Raw genomic sequence first — 12,696 nt, 5'->3', positions numbered from 1 at the left:
TATGGCAACTAGTTTTAAACTTTTTCTTCTTCTTAAATTCTGGAATATACTGTGGTAAGTTAGATTATTTCATTTTTTAATTGTCAATATCTGTTCTGAACCTTTACAACCTACACAGCAGAAAGTATGAAAAAAAAAAAAAGACCAAGAATAGTTTATGTAAGGATTTCATGGGTAAGAACTAACCAAGTGATGTGTAATTCAAATTTGGAGTATTACTTTGTGACACATTTAAAAATTATTACTCTGATGATTTTGAAAATTCCAGGTGTCATTAGACTTTTGTGCAGTATTTCTTTAAATACATCTCTGAATCCACAAATATTTATCTTTTTTTGGTTAGCATCCAGTTTGGTAACCAATGAAATGATCTTACATTTTTCTGGGACGGGAGCCAGGAACGTGATCTTACTCTCCCTCTTTGTGTAGAATATATTCAGCAACTTGGTCCCTAGGCACTTATCTGAGAGAGCACTTAAAACTGTTCCCTTTGGAGTTCCCTACGTGTCATTTAGAAATAAATTAAAGGAAAAACAAACAAGTCAGTGTGACTCATTGGCTTCCACAGGACCGCCTTTATCAGAATCACCCAGGACGCTTGTTTAAAATCCAGATTCCTGGACAACACCAAACAAATGCAGAATCCATGTTTGTTTGTTTGTTTTAAAGGAGAAAGAGAAAAATAATTATTTCTAGGTCAGGGACCTGGAATCTGCATTTTACCACCTTCCATTGAGCAATTCCTAAGAACACACTGAAGTTTGAGAACCATTGCTCTAGGCTCTTACTGTGTTAAGAACTTTATTTTAATTAAATAAACACAAAAATAATTCACAGGTGCTGACTCTTATACCCAAACCAGTAATTTAACTAGGTTTCATTAAATGTTTTTCCAATTTACAAATAATAAATCCATAACCCGTTTCCTTTGTCAAAACAAAAAACATTAACTAAATCCACTAATACTAAATTAGTACTAGTAACTATGACAACTAACATTACTAGATCCATTTTTCTATTTAAATGAAATGCTTGGAGTAAATCCCTTTTGACTGTATATGTGTAATGAAGGCATAAATATTCCTCTATAGTTCTGATAACTGTGGTTTCTTACAAATATCAGAAATCTGCCAATTTTGAGGTCCTGCATTTGACAGCTAGCTTTGGCCAATACACCAGTCAAGTGATAGAGCATTTAGACCAGGAAACGAATTTGGGAAGTAGAGCTAATTAATTTACCAAAGTTTCCAGTTTTAAGAGGCTTATCTAGAACAAAACCTATAAATATGCATATCTAAAGCCTTCGCCAAGGAATGGTATTATCTGAGTGAGGTCTTCTATGAAGAAAAAGCAACTATAGACAAATATTGAAAAGAATATCTGGGGAGAAAATGAAAAAAGAAGCAGTTAAGAGGCCTCTGCCTAGGAGAGGCTTTTCTTTTTAACTTGCTTTTTCTGAATTTCATTTAATTTTTATTTTTCAAGTAATACATGTACAAGTAAAAAAATCAAATAGCAGTGTAATGCTAACAAAAAAGGAAAGTCCCTGTCCTGCCTCTGCCCATGCATGATTTTTGTTTCCCTCAGTTATCATTTTCAACTCTTAACTGTCTCTGTTTTCACATTTTCTTTAAAAATGATGTTTATGTTGCTATTTCAAGACTCTCATTTTAAACATTATATGTTAACCACCTTACTATGGATGACAAGAATACAGCTCTTTTCCTATCCCCTCTTCAATACTATTCTCACAATAAAATTATATCATTGCACTGGGTTAAATAAGTATTCAAAGTTTCCATAAAAATGACCTCAAAAATATTGTTCAAAGATGAGTCACATATACTATGATTATGTTTCTAACTCTCTTCTACTTTGTATTTTTCCTGCATTTAACATTTGCCTTTTTAAAAAAATTCATTCCATTTTCTATGTAACTATCACTAATTCATCTCCAAATGCTACCACACAAGTCTAAAATTCCTGTCAACATGGTCATATGCATGGCATCATCTGTTCTATGTTTTTCCAAATGTTCTGGATCCCTACGTTCTCCTGTTGCATTCTGGATTGGCTGCCGTCTGAGCTGTAAAGCAAACCTTCAGCCTCCTATTTTCCTTTGGTGTCATATAAGGATTTCTTCCACCTGTCCTCTGTTTTGAAACACTTGGATGTTCCACTCAACACTCAGTAACACGCAGTCACACCACTGGACTATTCTAATAGTAACCTCACTGCCACTGCCGTGTGCTGGTACTTATACTTTCTGAGGACCAGATACTACATGCATTTTCAAGGGGGGCAGTGTTGCCCCAACAGGGGCACAATTGTTTTGGGGAAATGGGGAGGCCAAAAAAATCTTACTTTTTAAAAATATAACATATATATATATGTTATATATATATGTTATAACATATATATATACACATAAACATATACACAGCATATCTGTGGTATTAAAATTTCATGGTTGGGAAAAAAATGTCAAAAAGGGCTCCTCAGTGAAGGAATAATAAAAACAAAAAAGGTTGAGAAACACAGACATAGTACAACCTTTACCCAGATAACCCAGAATATCTCATACTACTCCTGTGCAGCTGCCACTTCACAAATCTCCACCTTCCAAGTCTCATGGGTGAGTTTGTTTGATGGGACCTTGGTAACATGCAGAACTGTTGCTGTCATGGAGGCTGGGAAACAGGGTTTTAGCTTCTAGTGGTTAAGCAGAGGAAGGCTATACAAAGGGGGAGTGGGTGTTGAGAGCACCGGTCTATAACATCTGCCCAAGCTAAGTCTAGAATTTTAGATTGAAAGAGAAAGGGAAAGGGGATAGGTTAAAGGAAAAAGGAGATGTGCGAACTCAACAGTCCAAGCAGGTTTATTGCTGACCCTGAGAGGGACCCCTCTGTCCTGGCCAGCAGAACAAAGGAAAGAGAGTCTCTAACAGGCCAAGAGGCTTTTTATGGCCAGGGCTTTGGTGGGCTCTTTGAGGGGAGGGGTCAGGGGAAGGGTGGGCTTGTGGCTCGCTGACGTGTCCTCCTGAGAATGCGTGTAGCCTAGGGAAGATGACACTTAGGTCTCTCTGCGATGGTGGGTGGGCTTACTCGAAAGGTGGTACACAGGTCCAGATTGTATCAGAAAGCCTTTTGCACTTAGAATTTTGAAGGTGTCACTCCATTTTCTTTTAAGTTCAATGATTCTATTAAGAAATGCCACCTTAATTCTGATTCTTTGTGCCCTGATTTGTTTTGTTTTGTTTCTTCCTTCTCTGGAAGCTCTCTGGATATTCTTTTGATCACTGACATTCTGAAATTTTATTGATGCGTGACGGGGTGGGTCTTTCATTGTGCCTGGATATTTTGTGGTTCCTGTCATGCTGGAAACACATGACCTCCAATTCAGTAAAGTTTTCTTGTTTCTTTGATAATTTTCTCCCTTTGATTATCCCTGTTCTCTCTTTATTGAATTCTTATTTATAAGCTATTGGGCTTCCTAGATTGATGCTCTAATTTTACTTTTTCTCTCTTTCCTAGCTCTTTGTCTTTTCTTGTATATGACTTTCTCAACTTTGTCTTCCAACTTTCTCCTGATGTACCTTATTTTTTCAAATATTTTTCAGTAATTCATTCACACAATATATATATATATGTTCGTCGATGAAAATTCTTGTAATTAATTAAAGTAACAAAATAAAGTGACAATAAAATATGTTTCACACATTAAAAATGTTCATATTCTGAGAAAGGGAATTTGCACAACAAAACAAGCGCTTGGAACACACCCAAAGCTATGGGCAAGAGCAATGCGCCCATCAGCTAGCTCACCCTGCTCCATTATTTACACAATTACTAAGTCAACCACTTACGAAATATAAGTGAGAACATTAAGAAATATGAGACCCACCTCATGTTTCTGATTTTCACAGCATCAGCACTAGACTCACAATAGCATCTTCATTGACTCTAAATGTAAAATGTTCCCAAAGAAAAGAGCAAACAATTCTTATCGCCTGCTGAGCAGGTTTTGCTGAAATAATGGATTTCGCTATACTTACAAAGAGAATCTGACTCAACTTACAGTAAAATAGCATGAGTAACAAAGAACAGCAAATAAATATCACTTAGAGTAATACCTACATGTAGTAAAGTAGTGGTTTATACTATGTTCCAATTGAATTGGGTGCTCATTAAATCAGCCAGCTTTCCATATCATAAGATATACCACCACATCAAAGAATATGAATTTACCCATCAGTAAATTACCCCAAATTAATATCACAGTTGCTAACAATTAGTTTATTTAGAAAATAAAACAAACACATGTGCATGTCTATAATTTAAAATATTTTGCATTATACATGAACAACATTCAGATTTAAGTTTTGAACCAAGTTTACTTATTTTCTGAGTTATTTTTATTTCAAGGCTTTCTTGCAAAGATAATTCTTAAGTGTATGAATTAGACAAATGTATAAAGTATTTCCAATGTCCACTTTATACTTACTGAAATATGAAAGTATTAACCTACCCTGAATAAAGACCTCTCTGAAGATTTGGGACGTAAACATTTTGTCAGGCAAACTTTTTAGTGAAAAAAATTGACCTTCACCTTAAAAATGTACACAATCTCATGGTAACTCTCTAGACTTCCAAGTTAAAATACACCTTAGATTTCTAGAAATGACACATGCTTTAGTTAAAAGAAGGAAGGTGAGTTATAAACCAATATATTGAAAATCCATTAGTTTTAGAAAAACCATACTGCTTTTGAAGATGTGGGCAGTGGGTTCTAACATGGTCATGAATTTTGTACAATATTACTTCTCCCCCTTAATGGTATTCCTGTAGAAGGTGAATTGCATCTTTGACCTTGGGCAGTGGTCTTATTTTTGATGGTCTGTGTGATATATTTGATTCTATTTTTATAAACCACATATTTTCTTCCCAAGATACGATATTCATGAAGTCAAAACTTACAGTTATGTTTAGAGTATTTAGAGAATAGTGATAGAGTGAAATGAGCCATCACACTGCTGCTAACTAGGTAGAAATTCAGAACATCATTTTCAGCCATGACCATTTGATATCTGTAAAAGCTATGGCCCGAGATAATTCCTCGTCAGCCTTTAAAAAGTAGCAATGGAAACAACAAGGTCAATCATGGCAAATTTTCCACTTTCTCCAATGTAAGGTAAATTAACAAATAAAGCACAATCTGCATGATTCAGTAGAGGAAAACCAGGGCTCAAAAGTGACACAAAATTATGCAGAAGGATGTTCCTCTGAGGCCATAACTATTTTAATTTACTGCTATGTTCCAATCTAGAAAATTAAATAAATCTGATTCAACGCAAGTGGATAAGCAAAGTTAGCATTAATGGCCCCAATATTAGAAAGTTTAAGATATCTGCTTTTGCCTTTAAAACTTCCACATATAACAAAATCAAGATAAAACCAATTCTAACATCCAAAACATATAAAAAAACTCCTATTCTTCAATACCCAAAAAATAAATAACCCAATTAAAAAATGGGTGGAGGATCTGAACAGACACTTCTCCAAAAAAGAAATTCAGATGGCCAACAGGCACATGAAAAGATGCTCCACATCAGTAATTATCCGGGAAATGCAAATTAAAACCACAATGAGCTATCACCTCACACCAGTTAGGATGGGCATTATCCAAAAGACAAGAAATAACAAATGCTGACAAGGATGCAGAGAAATGGGAACCCTCCTACACTGTTAGTGGGAATGTAAACTGGTGCAGCTGCTGTGGGAAGCAATATGAAGGTTCTTCAAGAAACTAAAAATACAAATACCATTTGAGCCATTCATTCCACTCCTAGGAATTTACCTGAAGAAAATAAAATCCCTGATTTGAAAAGACATATGCACCCCTATGTTTATCACCACACTGTTTGCAGTAGCCAAGATCTGGAAGCAACCTAAGTGTCCAGCAATAGATGAATGGATAAAGAAGATGCAGTACGTATACACAATGGAATATTATTCAGCCATAAAAAGAAAGGAAAACTTCCCATTTGCAACAACATGAATGGATCTAGAGGGTATTATGTTCAGTGAAATAAGCCAGGTGGAGAAAAACAAATACCGTATGATTTCACTTATTTGTGGAATATAACAACAAAGCAAAACAGAAAGAACAAAATAGCAGTAGACTCACAGACACTGAGAAGGAACTAGTGATTACCAAGAGGGAGGGGTTGTGGCAGGTGGGGGTGGGATGAAGGGGATAAAGAGGCACAATAATTTGCAATCACAATATAAATTGGTCATGGGGACAGTAGTACAGCATGGAGAAAATAGTCAATGATTCTGTAGCATCTTACTATGTTGGTTGATAGTAACTGCATTAGAGGGGGTGAGGATTTATTATGTGTAACCGTTGAACCACTGTGCTGTATATTTGAAACCAACATAAGATTGTATATCAATGATGTTTTAATAAAAAAAAGAAGCCAATTCACTGATTTAACTGAGCAGCTCATTGAGTTTTTTGAGAGTATTTAAAAATTCATGCAAAGTGCATGAAATTAACATTTCCTTACATGTCAGTTATTGTTCATTTATTCACAAAATATTTGTGTTTACTGAAGACAGAAACATATCTAACAGTGTTTCTGTGAACTGCAAACCTCCTTTACTATATATGTCTAAACTCAGTGGACATAGCACCTTTCATTTAATTCTCATACACATCATAAGAGCTTTGACAATTGCAAAGAATAATGCTCAATTAAAAACTTTTTCTTAGCTGAAGTTCTGTTTGTAGCTATAAATAAAACTTTAAAAATAGTTTATTACTGTATCAGTGGAGCAAATGTTTTCAAAAACAGATGACCCTTTAAAAATTTTTATCTGGAGGGAGCCAAGATGGCGGCGTGAGTAGAGCAGTGGAAATCTCCTCCCAAAAACACATAGAGCTATGAAAATATAACAAAGAAAAATCTTCCTAAAATAGAGACCACAGGACACAGGACAACATCCAGACCACATCCACACCTGCAAGAACCCAGCGCCTTGTGAAGGGGGTAAGATACAAGCCCCAGCCCGGCGGGACCCGAGCGCCCCTCCCCCCGGCTCCCGGCGGGTGGAGAGAAACCGGAGCAGTTTTTTTTTTTGGCGAGCGCTTTTTGGAAGCCTTAGAGGGACGGGCCCCCGTTGCTGGGGAGGCAGGGTGGCGGGACCGGTGAGGAGGTGCCTGGGAACGGCGCCGGAGGACAAAGAATATCCCGCGTTTCTCCCTGCGAGACCTGGGGGCGGGTGCCTGAGACCGGTGCCTGAGGAGGGAGGAGGTCGCGCGTTTTTCCCCTTTTTTTTTTTTTTTCTCTTTTTGGCAAGCGCTTTTTGGAAGCCTTGAAGGGACGGGGACCCCAATGCTAGGGAGGCACGGTGGCGGGACTGGTGAGCGGGTGGCTGGGACCGGCGCCTGAGGACAAAGAATATCCCCCGTTTTTCCCTGCGGGACCGGTGGGCGGGTGCCTGAGACCGGCACTTGAGGACAGAGGAAATCGCGCGTTTTTCCCCTTTTTTTTTTCTCTTTTCTGCGAGTGCTTTTTGGAAGCCTAAAAGGGACAGGGACCCCGGTGCTAGGGAGGCAGGGCGGCGGGACTGGTGAGCGGGTGCCTGGGACCGGCACCTGAGGACAAAGAATATCCCGCATTTTTCTCTGTGGGACCGGTGGGTGGGTGCCTGAGACCAGCACCTGAGGACGGAAGAAATCGCGCGTTTTTCCCCTTTTTTTTCTCTCTTTTTGCCAAGTGCTTTTTGGAAGCCTTGAAGGGACAGGGACCCCGGTGCTAGGGAGGCAGGGCGGCGGGACTGGTGAGCGGGCGCGTGGGACCAGTGCCTGAGGACCAAGAATATTGAGCGTTCCTTCCCTGCGGGACCGGTGGGTGGGTGCTTTTTGGAAGCCTTGAAAGGACAGGGACCCTGGTGCTAGGGAGACAGGGCAGCAGGACCAGTGCGCGGGTGCCTGGGACCGGCACCTGAGGAAAAAAAAAAAAATCGCGTGTTTTTTCTTTTTTTTTTCCTTTCTGTTCCCTCTCTCATTGTTGCTGTTGTTGTTTTGGTTTGGAGAGTGCTTTTTGGAAATCTTAAAGGGGCAGGACAGGTCACTTAGACCAGAAGCAGGGAATCTGGGGATCTCTGGGCACTCTAACCCCCTGGGCAGCAGGGAGCACAGAGGCCCCTTACGGAGATAAATAGTCTCCTGGCTGCTCCCCCTGCAACGGGGCTCCACCATTTTGGAGGAACAGCCCCAGCCAGGCCAAGCCCACAGCAACAGTGGAGATAAACCCCAAAGCAACTGGGCAGGAAGCAGAAGCCCTGTCTGCGCACAGCTGCCCAGCACAAGCCACTAGAGGTCGCTATTCTCCCAGGAAAAGGCTACAAACCAACAAGAAGGGAAGCTCTTCCAGCGGTCACTTGTACCAGCTCTGCAGACTATCTCTATCACCATGAAAAGGCAAAACTACAGGCAGACAAAGATCACAGAGACAACACCTGAGAAGGAGACAGACCTAACTAGTCCTCCTGAAAAGGAATTCAAAATAAAAATCATGAACATGCTGACAGAGATGCAGAAAAAAATGCAAGAGCAATGGGATGAGATGCAGAGAAAAATGCAAGAGCAGTGGGATGAGATGCAGAGAAAAATGCAAGAGCAGTGGGATGAAGTCCGGAAGGAGATCACAGATGTCAGGAAAGAGATCACAGAAGTGAAACAATCCCTGGAAGGATTTATAAGCAGAATGGATAAGATGCAAGAGGCCATTGAAGGAATAGAAGCCAGAGAACAGGAACGTATAGAAGCTGACATAGAGAGAGATAAAAGGATCTCCAGGAATGAAACAACACTAAGAGAAATATGTGACCAATACAAAAGGAAAAACATTCGTATTATAGGGATACCAGAAGAGGAAGAAAGAGGAAAAGGGATAGAAAGTGTCTTTGAAGAAATAATTGCTGAAAACTTCCCCAAACTGGGGGAGGAAATAATCGAACAGACCATGGAATTATACAGAACCCCCAACAGAAAGGATCCAAGGAGGACAACACCAAGACACATAATAATTAAAATGGCAAGGATCAAGGACAAGGAAAGAGTTTTAAAGGCAGCTAGAGAGAAAAAGGTCACCTATAAAGGAAAACCAATCAGGCTAACATCAGACTTCTCAACAGAAACCCTACAGGCCAGAAGAGAATGGCATGATATACTTAATGCAATGAAACAGAAGGGCCTTGAACCAAGGATACTGTATCCAGCACGACTATCATTTAAATATGATGGTGGGATCAAACAATTCCCAGACAAGCAAAAGCTGAGGGAATTTGCTTCCCACAAACCACCTCTACAGGGCATCCTACAGGGACTGCTCTAGATGGGAGCACCCCTAAAAAGAGCACAGAACAAAACACACAACATATGAAGAATGGAGGAGGAGGAATAAGAAGGGAGAGAAGAAAAGACTCTCCAGACAGTGTATATAACAGCTCAATAAGCGAGCTAAGTTAGGCAGTAAGATACTAAAGAAGCTAACCTTGAACCTTTGGTAACCACGAATCTAAAGCCTGCAATGGCAATAAGTACATATCTTTCAATAGTCACCCTAAATGTAAATGGACTTAATGCACCAATCAAAAGACATAGAGTAATAGAATGGATAAAAAAGCAAGACCCATCTATATGCTGCTTACAAGAAACTCACCTTAAACCCAAAGATAAGCATAGACTAAAAGTCAAGGGATGGAAAACATATTTCAGGCAAACAACAGTGAGAAGAAAGCAGGGGTTGCAGTACTAATATCAGACAAAATAGACTTCAAAACAAAGAAAGTAACAAGAGATAAAGAAGGCCACTACATAATGATAAAGGGCTTAGTCCAACAAGAGGATATAACCATTCTAAATATATATGCACCCAATACAGGAGCACCAGCATATGTGAAGCAAATACTAACTGAACTAAAGAGGGAAATAGACTGCAATGCATTCATTGTAGGAGACTTCAACACACCACTCACCCCAAAGGATAGATCCACCGGGCAGAAAATAAGTAAAGACACACAGGCACTGAACAACACACTAGAACAGATGGACCTAATAGACATCTATAGAACTTTACATCCAAAAGCAACAGGATATACATTCTTCTCAAGTGCACATGGAACATTCTCCAGAATAGACCACATACTAGCTCACAAAAAGAGCCTCAGTAAATTCCACAATATTGAAATTCTACCAACCAATTTTTCAGACCACAAAGGTATGAAAGTAGAAATAAATTCTACAAAGAAAACAAAAAGGCTCACAAACACATGGAGGCTTAACAACATGCTACTAAATAATCAATGGATCAATGAACAAATCAAAATAGAGATCAAGGAATATATAGAAACAAATGACAACAACAACACTAAGCCCCAACTTCTGTGGGATGCAGCGAAAGCAGTCTTAAGAGGAAAGTATATAGCAATCCAGGCACACTTGAAGAAGGAAGAACAATCCCAAATGAATAGTCTAACATCACAATTATTAAAACTGGAAAAAGAAGAACAAATGAGGCCTAAAGTCAGCAGAAGGAGGGACATAATAAAGATCAGAGAAGAAATAAACAAAATTGAGAAGAATAAAACAATAGCAAAAATCAACGAAACCAAGAGCTGGTTCTTTGAGAAAATAAACAAAATAGATAAGCCTCTAGCCCAACTTATTAAGAGAAAAAGAGAGTCAACACAAATCAACATAATCAGAAATGAGAATGGAAAAATCACGACAGACTCCACAGAAATACAAAGAATTATTAAAGACTACTATGAAAACCTATATGCCAACAAGCTGGAAAACCTAGAAGAAATGGACAACTTCCTAGAAAAATACAACCTCCCAAGACTGACCAAGGAAGAAACACAAAAGTTAAACAAACCAATTACAAGCAAAGAAATTGAAACAGTAATCAAAAAACTACCCAAGAACAAAACCCCGGGGCCGGACGGATTTACCTCGGAATTTTATCAGACACACAGAGAAGACATAATACCCATTCTCCTTAAAGTGTTCCACAAAATAGAAGAAGAGGGAATACTCCCAAACTCATTCTATGAAGCCAACATCACCCTAATACCAAAACCAGGCAAAGACCCCACCAAAAAAGAAAATTACAGACCAATATCCCTGATGAACGTAGATGCAAAAATACTCAATAAAATATTAGCAAACAGAATTCAACAGTATATCAAAAGGATCATACACCATGACCAAGTGGGGTTCATCCCAGGGATGCAAGGATGGTACAACATTCGAAAATCCATCAACATCATCCACCACATCAACAAAAAGAAAGACAAAAACCACATGATCATCTCCATAGATGCTGAAAAAGCATTTGACAAAATTCAACATCCATTCATGATAAAAACTCTCAGCAAAATGGGAATAGAGGGCAAGTACCTCAACATAATAAAGGCCATATATGATAAACCCACAGCCAGCATTATACTGAACAGCGAGAAGCTGAAAGCATTTCCACTGAGATCGGGAACCAGACAGGGATGCCCACTCTCCCCACTGTTATTTAACATAGTACTGGAGGTCCTAGCCACGGCAATCAGACAAAACAAAGAAATACAAGGAATCCAGATTGGTAAAGAAGAAGTTAAACTGTCACTATTTGCAGATGATATGATACTGTACATAAAAAACCCTAAAGACTCCACTCCAAAACTACTAGAACTGATATCGGAATACAGCAAAGTTGCAGGATACAAAATCAACACACAGAAATCTGTAGCTTTCCTATACACTAACAACGAATCAATAGAAAGAGAAATCAGGAAAACAATTCCATTCACCATTGCATCAAAAAGAATAAAATACCTAGGAATAAACCTAACCAAGGAAGTGAAAGACTTATACTCTGAAAACTACAAGTCACTCTTAAGAGAAATTAAAGGGGACACTAATAAATGGAAACTCATCCCATGCTCATGGCTAGGAAGAATTAATATCGTCAAAATGGCCATCCTGCCGAAAGCAATATACAAATTTGATGCAATCCCTCTCAAATTACCAGCAACATTCTTCAATGAATTGGAACAAATAATTCAAAAATTCATATGGAAACACCAAAGACCCCGAATAGCCAAAGCAATCCTGAAAAAGAAGAATAAAGTAGGGGGGATCTCACTCCCCAACTTCAAGCTCTACTACAAAGCCATAGTAATCAAGACAATTTGGTACTGGCACAAGAACAGAGCCACAGACCAGTGGAACAGATTAGAGACCCCAGAAATTAACCCAAACATATATGGTCAATTAATATTTGATAAAGGAGCCATGGACATACAATGGCAAAATGACAGTCTCTTCAACAGATGGTGCTGGCAAAACTGGACAGCTACATGTAGGAGAATGAAACTGGACCATTGTCTAACCCCATATACAAAGGTAAACTCAAAATGGATCAAAGACCTGAATGTAAGTCACGAAACCATTAAACTCTTGGAAAAAAACATAGGCAAAAACCTCTTAGACATAAACATGAGTGATCTCTTCTTGAACATATCTCCCCGGGCAAGGAAAACAACAGCAAAAATGAGCAAGTGGGACTACATTAAGCTGAAAAGCTTCTGTACAGCGAAAGACACCATCAATAGAACAAAAAGGAACCCT

At 38.9% G+C, this 12,696-nt stretch overlaps 1 protein-coding gene and 1 long non-coding RNA gene across 3 annotated transcripts in view; one reads left to right on the top strand and one right to left on the bottom strand.

The window, feature by feature from the left end:
• The window catches only part of LOC140844481 (uncharacterized), a 97,284-nt gene that overhangs the window by 5,011 nt on the left and 79,577 nt on the right, over positions 1-12,696 (top strand). The gene's annotated exons all lie outside the window — the stretch shown is intronic.
• The window catches only part of MBOAT2 (membrane bound glycerophospholipid O-acyltransferase 2), a 167,300-nt gene that overhangs the window by 126,731 nt on the left and 27,873 nt on the right, over positions 1-12,696 (bottom strand). The window lies entirely within an intron of this gene.

This window comes from Manis javanica, chromosome 1, assembly GCF_040802235.1.
Source record: "Manis javanica isolate MJ-LG chromosome 1, MJ_LKY, whole genome shotgun sequence".
Classification (NCBI taxonomy): Eukaryota; Metazoa; Chordata; class Mammalia; order Pholidota; family Manidae; genus Manis; species Manis javanica.
This window is presented reverse-complemented; position numbering and strand designations above follow the sequence as displayed.